This window comes from Pan paniscus, chromosome 5, assembly GCF_029289425.2.
Source record: "Pan paniscus chromosome 5, NHGRI_mPanPan1-v2.0_pri, whole genome shotgun sequence".
NCBI lineage: Eukaryota > Metazoa > Chordata > Mammalia > Primates > Hominidae > Pan > Pan paniscus.
The window spans coordinates 142,617,823-142,637,743 of NC_073254.2; the positions used below are offsets into that span (position 1 = coordinate 142,617,823).

The window sequence follows — 19,921 nt, forward strand, 5'->3', positions numbered from 1 at the left end:
AAAGAATGCAAGAGATTGAATATTACAAAATCATTTAGGTAACAAGTTTTGCTTATTTTATTCTTTGGGCCATAGTCCATAGCAAGAAACCTTTTTGATCAAGCTTCTTTATATCCATCACATCTTATGAACATGAAACATAAATTCAGGGGGCATATTAGCACTCTTGTTTCTCTCCAGTATAAGATGTGAAGATATATTGTCTTTGATATAAGATATAAAGGAAGAGGAAATCCTTAAAACTTAAAAGAAAACTTAGAGGTAATGAACACGTCTATGAACTGCTTTTGAGTCAATTCTCCAAAAACATTCATATTTCTTAGAGCTTTGAGATATAAAGCAAAATATTAAGTATCAAGGAATGGTCATTTAATCATAAGAGAAAAATCATATAGAGGAGAAAATATATATAAAATCCAGGTCAAAAGTCCAAGAATATTGTGAGGCACCATGATGTGTAGTGGATTAATTGTGGGCTTTAGAGTTGAACAGAGCTGAATTTGAATCCCAGCTCTGGGACTTATTAGCTATGTGATCTTAGGGATGCATCTCACTATCTTTAAGCTTTGCAAAAGGTCCACTCTGTGATAGACTAATTGCAATGATTAAGTGGACTAAAATGCAAGGTGTCTACTAAGGTTCATGATACAGAACAGGTGTTTATTAAATGTCAAAATCCCTTTATCTCCTTTTCCTCCTGACAGTAGCAAAGTAAAAAGAGGTTTATCCTGGGGACCTGAAGTGTGAAAGGAGTTTCACAGTGGAATTAGTGGGTTAAAGTTTGTCAACATTTTTAAGACTTTGAGTCAACTTTACCAAACTACTATGTAAAAGCAGTTGCACAATGCAGATATTACCTTTTTAGTTAAGAAAACCTGATTTTACCTTGCCTATTAAAAATGTTTATGGTTTTGACTTGAATCTAAGACAATCAGAGGAGATGTTTAACTACTTGTATAAACTGATACCTGAAAGATGAATATATCTCTAATTCTTAGTCATTTTTATCAGTTCCTTTTTATTCATTCTTCACCTGCTGAGGCTTTTAGTACTTGAATAAAAAATTTCAGATAAATTGGATTTTGGTCATTTCTGTATATTTTTAAATCAACTAGTCTAGTTCTAACCCTTCTTTCCACAAAAGTGGGTCTGTGTTTCCTCCATTGTATCTACCACATGGTAGATAAAAAGATTTGCCCATGAATGTATAAAGCAGGTTATTTGCAATTTTATGTAAATTAAAAAGCTATGGGGCCTGGCTTGGTGGCTCACGCCTTTAATCCCAGGACTTTGGTAAACCAAGTCAGGAGAATCGATTGAACCTCAGAGGCGGAGGTTGCAGTGAGCTGAGATTGCCCCACTGCACTCCAGCCTGGGCAACAGAAAGACTCTGTCTCCAAAAATAATAATAATAATTAATTAATTAATTAATTAATTAACTTTTTTTAAAAAGCTATGAAAATGTAGCAGTTGCCAAGGTTAGTTTAAAAACTGTCACAGTTGTAGAAATCAAGCATATATAATAGGGAAAGAAATAGACTACAGATTAGATTGGCCAGCTTCAGTGGCTCATACCTGTAATCCCAGCACTTTGGGAGGCCTAGGCAGGTGCTTAGCTTGAGCCCAGGAGTTTGAGACCAGCCTGGGCAACATGGACAAATTCCATCTCTACAAAAAATACAACAATTAGTCAGGTGTTGTGGCATGGACCTGAAATTCCAGCTACTCAGGAGGCTGAGATGGGAGGATCACTTGAGCCCAGAAGGTCAAGCCTGCAGTGAGCCAGGATTGCATCACTGCACTTCAGCCTGGGTGACAGAGAGAGATCCAATTTCAAAATATAGATAGATAGATAGATAGATAGATAGATAGATAGATAGATAGAGATTAGAAGTCAATGAAATGAAAAATTAATAGTAGGTAAATAAGTTGAATACAATAATGCTAATTTTGTTGTGAACACTTACTAATCAATATACTTTAGTGGTTCATATTTTCACAACTGTATAAATTCATCCTTTTTGAACTTTATGGAGCAAAAGTGAGTGTAAAACACATTTGCAAATATTCTTTAAAGTTATTATTTACCTTTTGCTAATACGAGTAAAGATTTATGAATTTCCATTCAATGATCACTTATTGAATACCTACAGTATATTGTCCTAAGTCCTGCAGATAGTTGAATAAAACATTGCCATTCAAGATGTTCACACGCTCTGGGGAAGACTATCAAACACAACTGTAACAGAAAGCATCAGAGAGTCATAAGAAGAATGATTTTGGGGCAGAGATTATGATTAATAACAATCTGGAACAATTCCTAAAGCTTCACAGAAGAGGCGGCATTTGAGTTGGGCCATTAAGGATGGCCCACAGCCTTCCAGGAAGAGCAAAAGGAAATGTGCATTCTGGACAGATGAAGCAGAATGTTTTTTGTGTGGTCTATTTGTGTTAATCTTTTGCTATTTATTGCTAGCCCTATGTGGCCAAGGGATCCAAACAACCACATTTTATCACCACTTGTACAAGTTCTCATACAAAGGAAGCACTCAGTAAATATTGTTTTTTAATATATGAATGAATGAATGAATGAACACACAGATCCTTCTTAATATGAGATGATAACTTTCAAATAAAAATTATACCACATTGAGAGTTGTTTTTCTTTACCTGATAACAGCTATGCAATTCAAAGGACAATTTAAATTTTCTAAACTCTGAGTAACAATCATCTCGGCCGGGCGCGGTGGCTCACGCCTGTAATCCCAGCACTTTGGGAGGCCGAGGTGGGTGGATCACGAGGTCAGGAGATTGAGACCATCCTGGTTAACACGGTGAAACCCCGTCTCTACTAAAAAAAAAAAAAAAAAAAAAAAAAAAAATTAGCTGGGCGTGCTGGCGGGCGCCTGTAGTCCCAGCTACTCAGGAAACTGAGGCAGGAAAACGGCGTGAACCCGGGAGGCGGAGCTTGCAGTGAGCCGAGATTGTGCGTACTGCACTCCAGCCTGGGCGACAGAGTTAGACTCCGTCTCCAAAAAAAAGAAAAAGAAAAAAAAATCATCTCACCAAATTTTAACTCCTGTGGGTTTTAGTCCTAGCACTCTGCTCTTCTCTTTCTATAATTAATTTCTACACTTTTGTTGGCTTGTTTAAATGCATGAGTTCAAATGTATCACTTCATAAGTTACTCCCTGATTTACTCCCCTGGATTTGATCAATTGATTGTATTTACTGTTAATATTGTTTCCCATCTGCCTATTGGATAAGCCCTTCTTGGTTGAATCACACTCACTGAATACCTGAATGTCTTAATTTGAACTCATCATGTTCCTTCCAACTTTTCTTGCCAATTCTTCCTTTTCTGGCTAATTCCTGGGGTATATCTGACACTTTTTTCTCCCTACCCAAATCAACAATCAACCCTGGCATAAATTCTTTTGACATCTTTCACATTTGTCAGCTTTTAGTCACAAACTAAAACACTTGGCTTATTACCCCAAATGGCCTTCATTCATTTTTCTTCAGTCTCACAGACAGTTAATTGTTCTACATCCTTTCTTGATGTAACATAGACACTTTCATGGTCATCCCTCATTTACTGATAAAGAAAACTTCTTTTTATAAAATATCATTAATTTATTTCTGATTAGAAAAGAACATGATTTAATTTATAAAATATATAAAATAAGGAAAATAAATAAGTAAACTCATACAAGATTTTAACTGTATATCATCTTACAGAAAACATTCATATTTTGTTATGTATGGGATTAACATATATACTTTTAAAAAACAAAATTGTGATTCTATTGTATATCGAGTGTATCCAGTTCTTTTTTTTTTTTTTTTTTTTTTTTGAGACAGAGTTTTGCTCTTGCCCAGGCTGGAGTGCAATGGCGCAATCTTGGCTCACCGCAACCTCCACCTCCCAGGTTCAAGCGATTCTCCTGCCTCAGCCTTCCCAAGTAGCTGGGATTACAGGCATGCGCCACCAAGTCCGGCTAATTTTGTGTTTTTAGTAGAGATGGGGTTTCTCCATGTGGGTCAGGCTGGTCTCAAACTCCTGACCTCAGGTGATCCGCCTACCTCGGCCTCCCAAAGTGCTGGGATTACAGGCGTGAGCCACTGCGCCCGGCCTCCAGTTCTTTCATTTAACATTTATGAAACATTTGCCATGTCTTATGATTACATATTCTTTAAGACTTGCTGAGTTGAATAGCATTACTTTAAGAGTAATACAGAGCAAAGTCTGAATCTCTTCAGTGGGCTTCTTAGCTATGTGATCTTGGGTAAGTTACTGAATATTTTTGAGCTTCAGTTTTGTCATTTGCAAAATTGAGATCTTAATAGTTGTAATGAAGATTTAATGACATAGTGGATACAAAGTATGCCCTGTGCATTAATAGCTAGTATAAATGTTAGCTACAATTTCTGGTTTCTTATATCTAGATACTATTTCTTCCTATGGCTACATCATACTTTATTGGACTGCACCCCCAGTTAGACTTATTGCCTACTAATTCAATCTTAAGCCTTTTGCCTGGCTTTCAGGATTCCTTATAACCTAGCCTGACCTGACTCACAACATTTTTCACAATTTAAATTCTCTCCTCTCTGTAACCAATTTCTTTCCAGTTGCATGTGTTCAGTATGCTGACTTTCACCTTATCTCCCTTACTAGAGGTTACCTAGTGTTGTTTGTGTATACAGGAAACATTCCTGGGTAGAGGGGAAAGCTGATTCCATGGGGAACTCAGCAGCTGGGATGTGCCCTCAGAATCAGTCCAAATGAGGGCTCAGTGCAGGTTCTTTATGCCCTGCAGTAACTCGTAATTGGAAGGTTTCAGTTGAGGGCCATCAACCACCAATAATCAGCTGGGGAAATGAAAGGTTCAGTCCTGAAGGGGGCAGCTGGTGGCACACCACAATGTCCATTACAACTGCTTCATAATACTCTCTGTCTTTCATTGTACTTGAATAAGGCTTTTCTCAGTTGTGTTACCCAGATAGAGCTATATGCTAGATGTCAAGGCTGAAATATTGAGTGGTGATAGATAATGCAATATGTATTGCATTAACAGGAAAAGTACTACAGGCGCCAACTGAAAGAGCTAATGATGACCCAATCTGGAACAATTTGCAGAACATAATAAAGTACTATTGGATTATAATCCAAAGTATAAAATATAATATCTACCATGAGTTCATATCATTATGAATAAATAATTGAATACATAAATAAATGAGAAGAAGAGATAAATCTCTTGTGCAGAAAAATTCCAAATAATTTAAGTAGATACAACATCCTCAAGGAGGTAGAAAATAACTCCTTTCTTCTTAATTGTGGGCTACACATAGTGACTTCTTTCCCAAAAATACAGAGGAAAGCAGCAGGAGACAGACTAACTTTTCAGTGGAGAAACCTGACAAACACTGTCTCATCAAGGTCAACATCGGTAGTGATGCCATACTGATATTATAGACCCTTGATATGATGTGATGAAAATGGCACTTTTCCTCTGTGGTCTTCCTCCCAAAATCTCATAGCCACAGTCTAATCATGAGAAAAACACCAGGCAAATCCCAATTGAAAGGCATTCTACAAAATATCTGTCAAACTATTAAGGTCATTAAAAACAAGGAAAGTCTAAGAAAATGTCACAGTAAAAAGGAAACATTATGACTACACGTAATGCGGTACCTAAATGACACTCTGAAATACCGTAAGGGCATCAGATAAAAACTAAAGAGATATGAAGTATGTGATTTAGTTGACAATAGCATATCAATGTTAGTTCATTAGTTGTAATAAATGTACCATACTAATGTAAGATACAAATAATAGGGGAAACTGGGTATGGAACAGTATAAGAACTTTCTGTACTATCTTCAAATTTTTTTTTGTAAATCAAAACTATTGTAAAAAAATATGTTAAAAAGAAATACTATTATCATAGGACCTAGCAATTCCACTTCTGTGTATATATCCAGAAGATTTGAAAGCAGGGTGTTGAGGGGATATTTGTACACTCATGTTCATAGTAGCATTATTTATAATATTCAAAAGGTGAAAGTAACTCAAGTGTCCATTGATGGATGAATACATAAACAAAATACAATATATACATCAGAGTATTTTTATTTAAGGCTTTATTCAGTCTAAAAAAGGAAGGAAATTCTGGCACTTGCTGCCACATAGATAAACTTTGAGAACATTATGCTAAGTGAAATGAGCTAGTCACAAAAAGACAAATACTATATGATTCCACTTATAAAACTAGATAGTAAAATTTATAGAAACAGTAAAATGATGGTTGTCAGGGGTTTTGAAAAGAGAAATGGAGGTGGTAGTTTAATGGGTATGAAGTTTCAGTTTTGCAAGACAAAAAAGTTGTGGAGATTGGTTGTATAACAATATGAATATAATGAAGAATACTGAACTGTATGCTTAAAAATGATTATGATACATTTTGTATGATTTTAACTATAATTTTTAAAAAGCACTATTAAAATTACCATTTTCAATCCATCAGCCTGATAAAATCGGTACTGCACGGATATGCTATATCTGTTTCTTTTCAGTTTATGATCCTCAGTATACTGTTTGGCTAATTACCCAGTGATCTAAAACAGTAAAGAGGTTAAGTAGGATAATCAGTATCATCCAAAAGTATTTGCAATGAATGCTCATCCAAAAGCCCATATAAAAGTTACCTGGAAACCAGCAGATGGGATGCTCATGAGAACTCAGGGGTTGAAGGAGAGGAAAGCATGGATTAGCAGCATTTTTTGTCATTTTTATGTCTAAAATAAAGACTTCCTTGAGCTGAGGCCACAGTGCTAATTATATATTAAGGAATATTTGGTTGATATCTTTTATTTCCTCTTTGGAAACAGAACAAACAAACATCCTATTACACACACTCTACATTTCTTTCATTTAAAACTCTACAACACAATGACAGAGAATAGGGACATATTTTCTATTAGTGTCCAGTAATGTCTGGAGATATTAGCAGAGTTTGAAAAAGATGGCATTAATATCTGTGCCACATATGGCAGTTGAGTTATTTTAATTAAATGGCAGGTTCAGCCAATTGAGATTTGTCACTGTTTTGAGCTCCCTTTCCTTTTTCTCACTTTTTTAGATTCAGAGTGTCTTTGACATCCAAATATATTACAGTGTAATTCCTTTGGTGCTCTTTTTTTTTGGGAAGCCAAAACAAACTCTTTAGAACATCACATTTCCAAAAGAAAGCTGTAAGACTTAAGAGTGTGATCACAGATACCTCTTGGGTCTCAATCTGAATTTAGTGTTAAACAAAGGAAGCAAGTTTATACTTTTGCAGATCTTCAGGGAGCGTAATAACCATATATTTGGAATTTCATTGTATGTGATCTTCTTTAAATGTCAGAACAACCTGGAGAGACAGGCAGGATTAATATTATTATGCCATTTGATGAACAAAGGTCTGTCATTCACCTCCAGGAAAGGACATGACTCCTCAAAATCACCAGCTGATAAATAGATGAGTTGAAACTAGAACTGAGTTCAGTGCTTCTGCCTATATGTTGCAATGCCCTTAGGACATTCTTTTACCGGTGCATTTGTAAGCTATGTGAGAAGCAAAGGAGAGAGTAATCAAACTATTTGAAAACTAACTTAGAGTGGCTAACATAATGATGTTGACATTTGGGGAAAAAGATACTTTATTTGAGAATCATAGTGAAATATCTCCACCATGTATAGTTCTTGGGTTTTATACAAATTGGAAGTTCAGTTACTGTCCCAGTGTGAAAGGTGTGTGGAGGATGGATTCGAAGGGGAATGACTCAGGCAGGGATACTGGTGAGAAATGTCATAACCCCTGGAAGAATGGGTGGAATGGAAGAAGCTATGGCTGGGGAGAGTTGAACTAGATTTGCCCATGCAAATGGAATTGGAATGAAGAGTGAATTGAAGAACATTAAGAGCCTGTAATAGATAGAATTTGATGGTTTATTAGAAAGGAATAGGGAAGAGAAGACAGCAGACAACGTTGATCCTTGAATGCATAATATAAAACTAGACTCTTCCCTGCTCTGAATAACCCTAGTATACAAGCAGAGGAATGTTGACATTACTGTCCTCACATCTAGAAAAAGAAACAGATGATCTTCATAAAATGAAAGAAACATGGCTCATTCATTTTTAACATCTAAGCATTTACTATGTGTCTGCTCAAATATGTAGACTGCCTGAGTGAAAGGGCATCTGGTTAACCCAGTGATCAGCTGTGGCCACCTCCACAGAAGTATATACATAAATGAAAATAACTAGATTGTTTTCCAGCTATTTAAAGCTAATAACTAGTTTTTAAATGGGGACTTTTTTACATATAAATACCTAAAAGAATATGATCTGCAAAAAATATGCAAGTTGATTGGCTACCTATTCATAGCAAAATGTTAGATTACCTCTAGATGGTGAGGCATTATGCGTAGACTGGATTTTACTGGATTCATTTCTCTCCAAAAATTCCAATCACTAGATCTTGTGATTGAGGAAAACAATGTCCTTGCTCCTTGGTATTTAAATTCAAAGATGAACGGTTGCAGGGATATATTGCTTTTTAAAGCACACATTTGAGAAAGGCTATCATTCACCTAGTGAATCTATTTTCAATGGAAATTTGAAAATCTAAAAAAAAATCTTGCTTTCTTGTTTATTTTACTATTTAGTAAGAATGTCTCTGACTGTTCATGTTACACAGTTTTAGAGCAAAACATGAGAAAGACTGCTCAGAATACAATTGATGTGTTTGAATGGTGAACAAAATAATACAAAGAAATACATTCCTTATTTATCTGGGTGTATGGAGCTGCTTACTCAAGAAAATTTGTCCTGCTCTTGCTATCAGAGAAACTGAATAAAACAATTTGGGAAAAGGAATAAAAAAGACAATGAATGTTGTTTTAACAACATGTGACATTTGGTCACTAAGTTAGACTTTTTTGTCTAAGGAACAACTTGTTCTTTTTTGCAAGAGACAAGCAACTAGAGATGTTTATCTTAATAAATCTTTTCCTGCCTTTGTTTCCTTCAGGAGTCATGCTATACTGAAAAGACACTTGATCAAGAGAACTCTGGGAGAAGCAGAAAACCCTGTGCCAGGGACAGGAAAGATAGGAGTAAGTATATTTTTGTTCCATTGATCTAGGAACATATGGAATAATATATTGAAGATGTTCCTAAAAATATATTTGTTGCTATAAAGCCAGATGACAGCAAAGAAAATGTAAGGTGGGATATCTTCATTTTAGAAAACAATGTAGTTTAATATAAGATTGATAGAATATACTGTTAATTTCTAATTAATAGCAAACAATACATACTGGGACCTTGAGATACACATTTTCAACTCGTATCTGCCAGGGATAAGTGAGCTTGGTTTGATATTTCCACTCTTAGCTGTGCCTACTTAAATGGTTCTTATAGAGGCAGCTAGCCCATCAGAATAGTATTTTGAAATTTATAGCCTTTAAAATAGAAGAGAAATTCATACTGCCTATCAGGTCTTATAAACTGACTGCTTTTCTTATTACTACTCTCCTCAGAGACCATAGTAATAGAGTTATAATCAGTACCTACAATTAAATATTCTTGATGACACTAATAGGTGAACATAAACCTCAAGTTAATACTTGTTTGAGAGACAGGTTTTTGTGTGCTGGTATCTCACAGATATCTGTCCTATCTATCTATCTATCTATCTATCTATCTATCTATCTATCTATCTATCCATCTATCTATGACAGATATCTGTATATATTCGTACTTGCCTACACAGTAGTGCATCCTTTGAAAATTGAGGCCACATTCATATTGCAGTCTTATTAGTATTTCATAAAAATATTATCAGTTTGTAACAAGGAACAGAAAACCAAACACCGCATGTTCTCACTCATAAGTAGGGATTAAACAATGAGAACACATGGACACAGGGAGGGGAACATCACACACCGGGGCCTGTCAGGGAGTGTGGGGCAAGGGGAGGGATAACATTAGGAGAAATACCTAATGTAGATGACGGGTTGATGGGTGCAGCAAACCACCATGGCACGTGTATACCTATGCAACAAACCTGCACATTCTGCACATGTATCCCAGAACTTAAAGTATAATAAAAATAAATAAATAATAAATAAATGTTATCAGCTTGGTAAAACTTGTATTTGAGGGCACCTGGACCCCTTAGTGCTACATTCTCCTACCCAGAGTGAGAACCTTGCTTCTCCACTGCAGCTTAGATGACAGAGCAAGAGAACCCAAGGTCAGCTGCAGCCTGAGGGAAGGCTCCAAAGTTCTTCTCCCCCTCTCAGATTCCTACTAGAACACAACTCCAGGGAAGCAGGAAGGGGTGGAAGACATTACATTTGGTTTAGGCTCATTGCCTGGTCTTCTTAAAACCAGTGTACAACTTTCCTATTAACCCTCTGTGATTTCATTTAACATTGGCAATAGGTTCATTCCCATGGCTCATCAGAGCATTTTTACTTTGATGTGAAAATTTAAATTTATGTCAACATGTCTAAAAATAAAAAAATACAAAAAAATTAGCCGGATGTGGTGGCGGGCGCCTGTATTCCCAGCTACTCAGGAGGCTGAGGAAGGAGAATGGCGTGAACCCAGGAGGCGGAGCTTGCAGTGAGCCGAGAGCACACCACTGCACTCCAGCCTGGGTGACAGAGCGAGACTCCACTCAAAGAAAAAAAAAAAAAAAAAAGAATAGCATGTCTTAATTGAAATCTACTTTTATTATAAAATAATTTCACACAAATAATTTTACCCAAACCATTTATATTTCTACATAAACCACTAGAATCTCCATACTACAACAAAATAAGTAGAATTATAATACGAATTAATTTTGTACTTAAGGAAAATTAAAACTAACATATAAAATAATTTATTGGGTCTATATTGTGGGCTGAGTATACAGTGATTTATTAGCATAATCTTCTTTAATTCTTACAGTAACTCTATGAGGAAGGTAAGGAAGGCATGGTTATTTCCTGTGATACAAGCACACCTTGCCAAATGCACACATTTAGCAAGTGGGTGGTGAGTTAGGACTTGAGCCTAATTTTGTCGGAAGCATAAGCCTATGTCCTTGACCAGCTTGAATAGAAATGTTTGATGGGAGCTAAAACACTACGTTTAAGTGACTATAGTATCTTATTTTCATCAGCTATTTATAATCAATTACTAGAAATATACACTCTTAAGGAACAAATTATCCCTATATTCTATGAATTCTTTGAAAGAGAAAACATTTTTCTGATTTATTTAATAAGCACAATACCAAAAAAGTAAAAAAAAAAAACTAAAAAAAGTGTCACAAAAAAGAAAATCATAAAAATTCATTGAAATACTAGCTAAATAATGTATATATCAATAAAATAGAATAATACAACACATGGTGTTTATTCTAGGAATGTTAAAGTGGTTTAGTATCAGGAAACTTATTAAAGTGATTTCATAGTCTTAGACTGAGGAATAAAACCCCTATTTTAACTTCCAAATAGATTTCAAATGACATTTGATAAAATGCAACTATATTACTTTTAAGAAAGCACACATACATGTAGCATAGTAATTTAGGAATAGAGAGATGTCATTAAAATATAAAACTTCTGCTCTCTGATTTCAAGAAAGCAGAAAAACCCTAGTGGCTTACTACATGACCAATTTCATCACTTATAATTAATATCATTTAACAAATTTTAACCAACGCAATAAATGTTTTAAAAGACTAATATTTTTTGCATTTTTCTTATATATGCTAGGAACTGTTCTAAATGCTTTACAAATATTAACTCATTTAATCCTCACAACAACCCTAGGAGATATGGACTACTATCATTCTATTTTACAAATTAGGAAGCTGAGGCCAAGAGATGCTAAGTAACAAGGCCAAGGTCATGAAGCTAATAAGTAGCAGAGCTGAATTAAAACTCATGTGGTTTGATCTGTGAGTCTTTAATCATAAATACCATGTTATGCTGCCTCTCAAAGGTTATAATTATTAGAAAAAAGGTTATATTTTTGCTAAAAATATATATTTTACTAAAAATCCCAAGAGAATTAACTGAAGAACCATTAGGGTAATGAACTTTGTTAAGTAACTATACAAAAGATAAATGTGTAAAAATCAGTTGATTTTTCTATGACAGCAACAAATAAAAAACATTTAAAAATCTCATCATAACAATTAAATATTATATAGCTATGAATAAACTATTAAAGAAATGTACAAGACTTAAGAAAATAACATCTATTGAGAAACATAAGATAAACAATTGGCTGGTAAGTATGTTATGCAGAAAGAAAAAATAGCAGTAATGAAGGTTTATATTGTATTCTTGGATGAGAATAATAGATGTTGTACACGTTAGCTTCCTCAAATTAATTTATAAAGTTAGTACAATTTCATTTAAAATCCAAAAAAGGATTTGGGAGAGATCTTGGCAAAATGATTATTAAAATTCATTTGGAAGTATGGACAGTCTGCAAAAGGCATATTTTTGAAAAAAGAAGAAAGTTGAAACTTGCTATTTCCCAGTATTAAAGCATATTAAAAAGTTACAATTATTAAAATTGTGTGGTACTATTTACTAATATAGAAACTTAGAGAAGCCAAATCAGTTTGAGAATTCCCCAAACAGATCAAAGCACATGTAAAAGTAATGCATAAGAAAGACCACATTTCATGTTGATGGAGAAAGTAATGACTATTCAAAAAGCACAACAACAATAATTAGTTAATGTTAGGAAAACATGTAAATTTGGATATTTTATTTATACAATATACAAATACTTGTCAGATTGATAAAAGCAGAACAATGACAGAGACATAACTGGAGGAAAATAGATTGGCAAATAATTTCGTAATCTTGTCTAACATGACATCAAAGGCAAAAATCATAATTGGAGATTGATAGACTTGATTGTAGATATATTAAAACTTCTATACATATAAAACAGAGAAGAGACTCAAATAGCATGAACCTAATAAATGTTTGAAAATTGCTTTTTCTTGATTTTTTGAGGGGAAATGGAATTAATGAATCAGTAAGTTCTGACTAACATTCCAATATATTACTGTTTGATGGCTTAGTAAAGCAGAAATTTTTCTGGGATAGTACTAATTTGCTATTTTATCTCCTGAAGGCACACAGCATCACAGAAATTTTTGTGTGAAGAATACATAATATATCTTAGTTAAAAATAAAGATGAAGGCCAGGTGCGGTGGCTCACGCCTGTAATCCCAACACTTTGGGAGGCCGAGGCAGGTGGATCATGAGGTCAGGAGATTGAGACCATCCTGACTAACACACTGAAACCCTATCTCTACTAAAAATACAAAAAATTAGCTGGGCATGGTGGCGGGTGCCTGTAGTCCCACATACTTGGGAGGCTGAGGCAGGAGAATGGCCTGAACCCAGGAGACGGAGCTTGCAGTGAGCAGAGATCACGTCACTGCACTCCAGCCTGGGTGACAGAGCAAGACTCCGTCTCAAAAAAAAAAAAAAAAAATCATAATAATAAATAAATAAATAAATAAAGATGAAGTTCTAGTAAAGACCAGTGATAATATGGAAAGATGAATTGTTCCACCTAAAAAGATCAATTAAATTTGGCTTAAAGTATCCAAGAGAGTAGAGGATTTCAACAAGACAGTTTTATAATTCTTACACGTGCCAAGGCATTTTATCTCAGTAGAAATTATTTGCAACCTCCTTGAGTAATCTCTGAATTAAAATAACATGTTAAAATAAGTTATCACTAATAAAAATGAAATAATTCAATTTCTGTCTTGAATAATGCAGTAGATAATCGCAGAGGAGTGACACAATGACAAAATTTGGAGAGAAATGTTTCCTGTTTTATTGAAGTTGATGATACAAGAAAGTTTGTTTGCTTCCTTCCAGAGTACTGCTGCTCCTTCAATGCTGGGGACTCAGAGGAAGTATGAAAGGAAAATGTATTATAATTAATGACCAATAATTTTTTTAAAGTTTTAATTTAGGTAAAATATTCAAGGTTGTACCAGCCTGTACTATAACAATCAACTAACACTAACAAAATAGCAATTTTCTGTCTCAGGCCATATTAGCATAATTACTAGACTCTGAGGACCAAATATCTCATGGGAAAGAGTAACCAGTGTACCCGTGAACTTTCTAGTCTTTCTGTTCACATCCAGCCCCTATCCATGATTCTGGCCAATGCGTTGACTCCTGTTCACTGCTATTCCTCCAGAGAGCACTCACTCTGCTTCATGTCCTCCCACTAGCAGTCTCTCAGCTGACAGGGAATCTGCTCCCCAACCTGTGTTGCCCTTTTGTTTCAGGGCTCAAATTGCCCCAAGTTCTGCCTTCAGCCATTCATCTCTTGCCTTCTAACCCCGATCATTTTCTCAGTATTGCGTTTAGCACTTCAACTCTTTTTATCCATCCACCTTAAAGAGTTTTTTCCCTTACTTACACAAGGACTGGGACTGTTAAGAAGTGGATTTTTGCCAGGCAGGTCTTGGTCCTGGGGTTTGGTTAACAGCCATCATCATTGTCCTTCCTATAAGAACTTTTAGACATTCATGAAGTTATATCCCTGGCAGATTCATCCTGCTGGCTCAGGAGACGTGCCTAAAAGTGCCTGAAACTAAAAAAAGACTACAGAATAGACCTTAGCTCTAATACCCTTGCTAAATAAACATTGATTTTTAAACATATATCTTTATTTGTTCATAAATCTACACTTAGTACATATATTCTTTTACCACCACCAGAAAAAAGTCTGGAAGTAGTCAAAAGAACTGTGTAAAATGTTTTCTTCTCTTGGCTAATAAAGGCAAAAGAGAAACTTAGCCATTTTGTTTTAAGCACGACTAACCAAATCAAACAAGCATAACCCTAAACTTAAAGAATAAATCTTGTTAATGTTCATGCTAGCCAGACTGTCACTTTTTGAAGACTGTGCAAACACTGTAAGCAGTGAATTCTCGAGGGGAAAATGGAAAACAAAACAAAACAACCAACAAACAAAGGAGCAGAACACACAGATACCCTTGTCAAGGAGAGTAAAGGGAATATATACAAAGAATGAAGGTGATCATTAACAGATTAGCACTAATTCTTAGTGATCAAAGTCATTGTCAATTAATGTTTGCAGTGTGGCAAACTCATTTTCTCAATTCTTCATTCCGTAAGTGTTCTTTGAGTGCTTATTCCATTTACCCTGTGCCCTGCACTGTTGTGAGCTGTGGGGATCAGAGCTAAAGACACTGCAATTCTCCAGAGTCTGTGAATCACTAGCATGGAAATTTTGAACTAGAGAAAAATTGACTAGAGGAGTGTGAGGAGACCCAAAAGGTGTTATATCAGGAGTGGCTGATGTTTTCTTTGTGGAGGTCCTAGAGAAGATGCGCTAACTTTCTTCAATTACATGAGAAATATCATGTCAAAAAAATCTGTGTGATTGAGAAGGGAAAACTAGATTTGAATGGATGGAATTAGAGGAGAAAACATTTTTGCTTAATCAAGGGAAAGGCTTCCTGAAATTATAACAAGCTACCTCTGATAACTGAGTTGATTGGTCATAAGTGGGAGGGTGACGGGTTGGTTTTGGAGGTGGGTAATTAATTCATCTCCAAAGACAAAAGTTCCAGGGTCTGTTGTTGAAACCATTGATGTGGGAAGGGTTCGCCTGAAGACAATACAATAAGGGACTACAAGGCTGCTTTTGAGTTAGATCTACCAGCTTTGTCACTTACACTTAGGCTTTGACCAAATCTCTCATCTCTGATCCTTAGTGCCTACATCAGAGAAAAGGAGATAGTACGTGTCACGGGGCTGTGGTGAGAAGAGAAAAAAATAATGAGTGTAAATGAACTAATTCAAAATGGTTGCTATATAGTGGACACTCAATAGATGGTACTCAATTCATGGGAACTAGAATGTCATCTTGGGAAACATTTGGACTCCCTTAAACAACCCAGAAAGTTAAAATGACACCCACTAACGTAAAAAGATCCTCTCTTCTTATTTGGGATTCATAAAAACAAAATGTTTCTAAAATGTACAGTGAGAAATGCTAAACATATACAACATTAGAAAAGCTGCCAAGACAATTGTTCTACTTCATTACCATTTCCTTATTATTTACCTATTCTTAGTTGCTGGAAAGATTTTTTTTAGCTCAATTTCTACTTTGTAGTATTATAAGAGACCTGTACTGTCAACTTCAGTTTATCATATCAAAGAAGATCTTGGACAACACGTTGTGACATGTTCAAAGAGAGCCTGCTCATGCAAGTTGGATGAGTTTGAAAGTTGCTAGGGTTTAGTTCTAAGTATCTGTGTTGTAATCAATTCCTATTTTTCAATCATGTCATTGGTATCAACTGTTGCATAATTTGAACTAGCCAGTAAAAAGTCCAGAAGGACTCAGGTGGTGAACTAGAGCAAGATTATGCCAACATGAGACACATAAAGCAATTAGTGATTGCCGGTAAGAACGTTAACTCAACGAACTGTGGTTCACTTCTCACATGCCTACCAGCTGCAATAATGAATATTTAAATAAATAAATATTTCAATACTGTGGGCTCACTTTTCCAGGCCTATCTTAGGTTAGTTTCACCTTCTCTTTGTTTTCATAGTCTGTGTTCTGTTTTTTTATTCGTGTAATTCATATTATACGAATATGAATTTCAATAATGAGACATTTAAATAATGAAGAGAACAAAGAATAAAATCAACTTCCCACCTCCCAAAATTGACTCATTTTATTTTATAATGTCTGCTTAAAGTCTCCTTTATAAAGAAATAAAATGCAACAGTTAAGTCTCCTCTCAGAAGCTCCTATGAATTAGTACGCATTGTTCCAGTCTATTTTGTATTTTCAGTCGTGTATTTATACAACCATTCCAATATTTAGTCTTGATTTGTGTTTTTTAACTTACAAAAATAATATCACACTTCTTTTCAAAAGATTGTTTTTGAAATATATGTAGATATTTATAGTTCTAGCTCTGTTCTCCCTGTGAAATTTGTATTTCACTTGGTAAATGAAACACTTCATTTGCTATTCACATCTAGTGGCCTTCCCTACTCCTAAATTGGGCCCATGGATAGCAGAACGTTATTGCTAGAAAAGTTGGAAGAAAACATCATTCTAATTTATGGCTTTATATATTACCAGTGCTGGGAACTTTTGAAAATGGCAAAAGCTAAACTGGATGGGAAGTCAGGAAAATATGAATAAAACTAGAATTTTCCCAGGCAAACCACAATGAAGGATCAGACTGCATATGAAGAAAACAAAGCTTCCAGAGGTGATGTGACTTTCTGGTGTTAAAGCCAAATAATCAGGAGGCCATTCATCTAGGGTTGTTTCTGTTTCCAGAACCCTTATACAAGCCACACCAAAAGTTAACTTAGAGGCATTCCTTGTTACTGCTTATTATTATTATTATTATTATTATTTTTTTTTTTTTTTTTTATTTTTTTTTGAGATGGAGTCTTACTCTGTCACTCAGGCCAGAGTGCAACCACATGATCTCCGCTCACTGCAACCTCTGCCTCCTGGGTTCAAGTGATTCTCCTGCCTCAGCCTCCCGAGTAGCTGGGACTGCAGGCACATGCCATCACACCTGGCTCATTTTTTATTTTTAGTAGAGACCAGGTTTCACCATATTGGCCAGGCTGGTCTCAAACTACAGACCTCAGATGATCCGCCCAACTCGGCCTCCCAAAGTGCTGGAATTGCAGGCGTGAGCCACAGCTCCCGGCTGTTACTGATTAATTTTGAATTGAGCTTCAGCCAATCACAGACACCCATCTAGCTGATTGGTTATATAACAAGAGACCTGTTATATATTGAACTGTACGGAAATACATAGCTATAGTTAATCAAGTAATTTTTTTTACTTTGTTTCCATGTTCAGACTATAAAAGCCCACTGCTTAGGCTGCTAGAGCAGAGCTCTTTGAACCTCTTTCAGTTTTGATTATTCATTCTTTTCTTAAATAAACTCTTAAATTTATTTTGTCTAAAGTTGTTCTTTTAACACTGGGTTACATAGCTAGTTAATGACAGTGCTTGAAATATCCAGCCCAAATCTCAAAATCAAAATATTGCATGGGGCAAGAGATAGAAAGCTTTTCTAGTTCATTGTTCTGTTTGTTATTCTGCTGCTTATGTTTAAAAACATGCAGAGAGCTAAGATGAGGCATTCTTAGAGACACCTCATTAGAAAAATGAAGTCTGATACCTTGCTTTCACAATGGCTGGTAAGAGTATAGTTTTAATCTATCATTGTTTCCTTATGCTTGCTATCTCACATGCCAGGTAAAGCTATTTGCTCCCTCTTCTCACTCTATCCCATTTGTCCCTCTAGGTAGGAGAATGTGGTCTGGAAAATAAGGTGTCACTGGTGATCAGACATCATCACTTTTCTAGTGACTATCAGCTTAGTTTTGTCCTACAGTTGTCTTGATTTCCGGCTAGTTAATGAGTGTGACATATCTTTAAGGTTTGGGTGTGCCAATGTACTGGAGACAGAAAATTGACTCACTAATTAAACCATAGCCTGAAACTTGCATGTTCAATACAGGCCTGCAATTTCCTTTACCTAGGCTTGGTCTCAGGTATTCTTCATAGTCAAGGTGATATTACTATTGTATCACTATGATTCATGGTGTTAGGACACCAAATTCCTCATTACATCTTTATTTTAAACTTCTAAACTAGTATAGCTCCTAGGATTAAAAGGATTGCAGATTTTTAATTTTTTTTTTTTTAAAGAGGCAGTATTTAGGTGTACCTGGTAGGGGAGAGAACAAGCATAAGGAAAAAGGAATAAATTAAAGCTATATTGTTACCAGCCATTTTGAAGACAAGGTAAAGCTTTTTCATTTTTCTAATGAGGCAGCTCTAAGAATGCATTATCTTAGTTCCCTACATGTTTTCTAAACATAAGAAGCAGCATAACAAACAGAACAAAGGAGTAGAAAGCTTTCTATTTCTTACCCCATGCAATTGTTTGATTTTGAGATTTGAGCTAGGTATTTCAAGGACTGCCATTAACCAGCTATGTAACCTGGTGTTAACTATTAAGTTTTACTCACTTCAAATTTGATTTTGTTTCTCCAAAACGTTTTGCACATTTATAAGATAAATAAAAATCAGCATTTTTAGAAGGCAGCTATGATCACCACTCTATCACCAATGTCACTAAAATCAGTATTCTTGATTACCTGCTGGAAATAAAAATGTAATTGCTAAAATACTCAGTATAAGTTAAGTGATACATTACAAGTAAAGATCTATCATGTGTTAAGTTTCAAGTTTCACTTAATGTTCTTAATAAAATAATGGTAATTTGAATTCTCTACAAATATGTTCAGCCTGTAGTATTCTAATTTACAGATGCTTGAGAACACCTAATATTTTTGATTAACTTAATGTCAAACTATTATCCTACCTTGTAAATAGCATAGAAATTTTAACTATAGTCTTTAAAAAATCAAATTTCATTGGTAGGGAAGTGTAAATGTATGGTTTTTTTAAAACACAACATTAAAAGGTTGAGGTTATAACTTTCATAAAGATGAAATCACTATTTAAAAGCTGCACATACACTGATTATTATTGTTTGTTTGTCTTAGAAGATGTATCTTTAAATTGCTGGAAGACATCATGAATATTTTCATTGCTAATTATTGGTAAAGTCTTTAGTATATGTCAGTTCTGTTTGTGTGGGTATGGTTGCTGTAGTGCGGCTTAAAAAAAAACAGTGCTTCATATCAGTGAAAGCTCTTCTTTGGTTTAATCTGGGTTGTGGTTATATTGTTTTTTCATATCGTGTGAGCTGAT

At 35.1% G+C, this 19,921-nt stretch overlaps 1 protein-coding gene across 4 annotated transcripts in view; it reads left to right on the forward strand.

Moving 5' to 3' along the window:
• The window catches only part of PKIB (cAMP-dependent protein kinase inhibitor beta), a 256,234-nt gene that overhangs the window by 151,804 nt on the left and 84,509 nt on the right, over positions 1 to 19,921 (forward strand). For all 4 annotated transcript variants that reach the window (XM_063605441.1, XM_063605443.1, XM_063605442.1 and 1 more), the window contains one exon: positions 9,087 to 9,171. The gene's annotated coding sequence lies outside the window, so the exon portion shown is untranslated. The remainder of the gene's footprint in view (positions 1 to 9,086; positions 9,172 to 19,921) is intronic.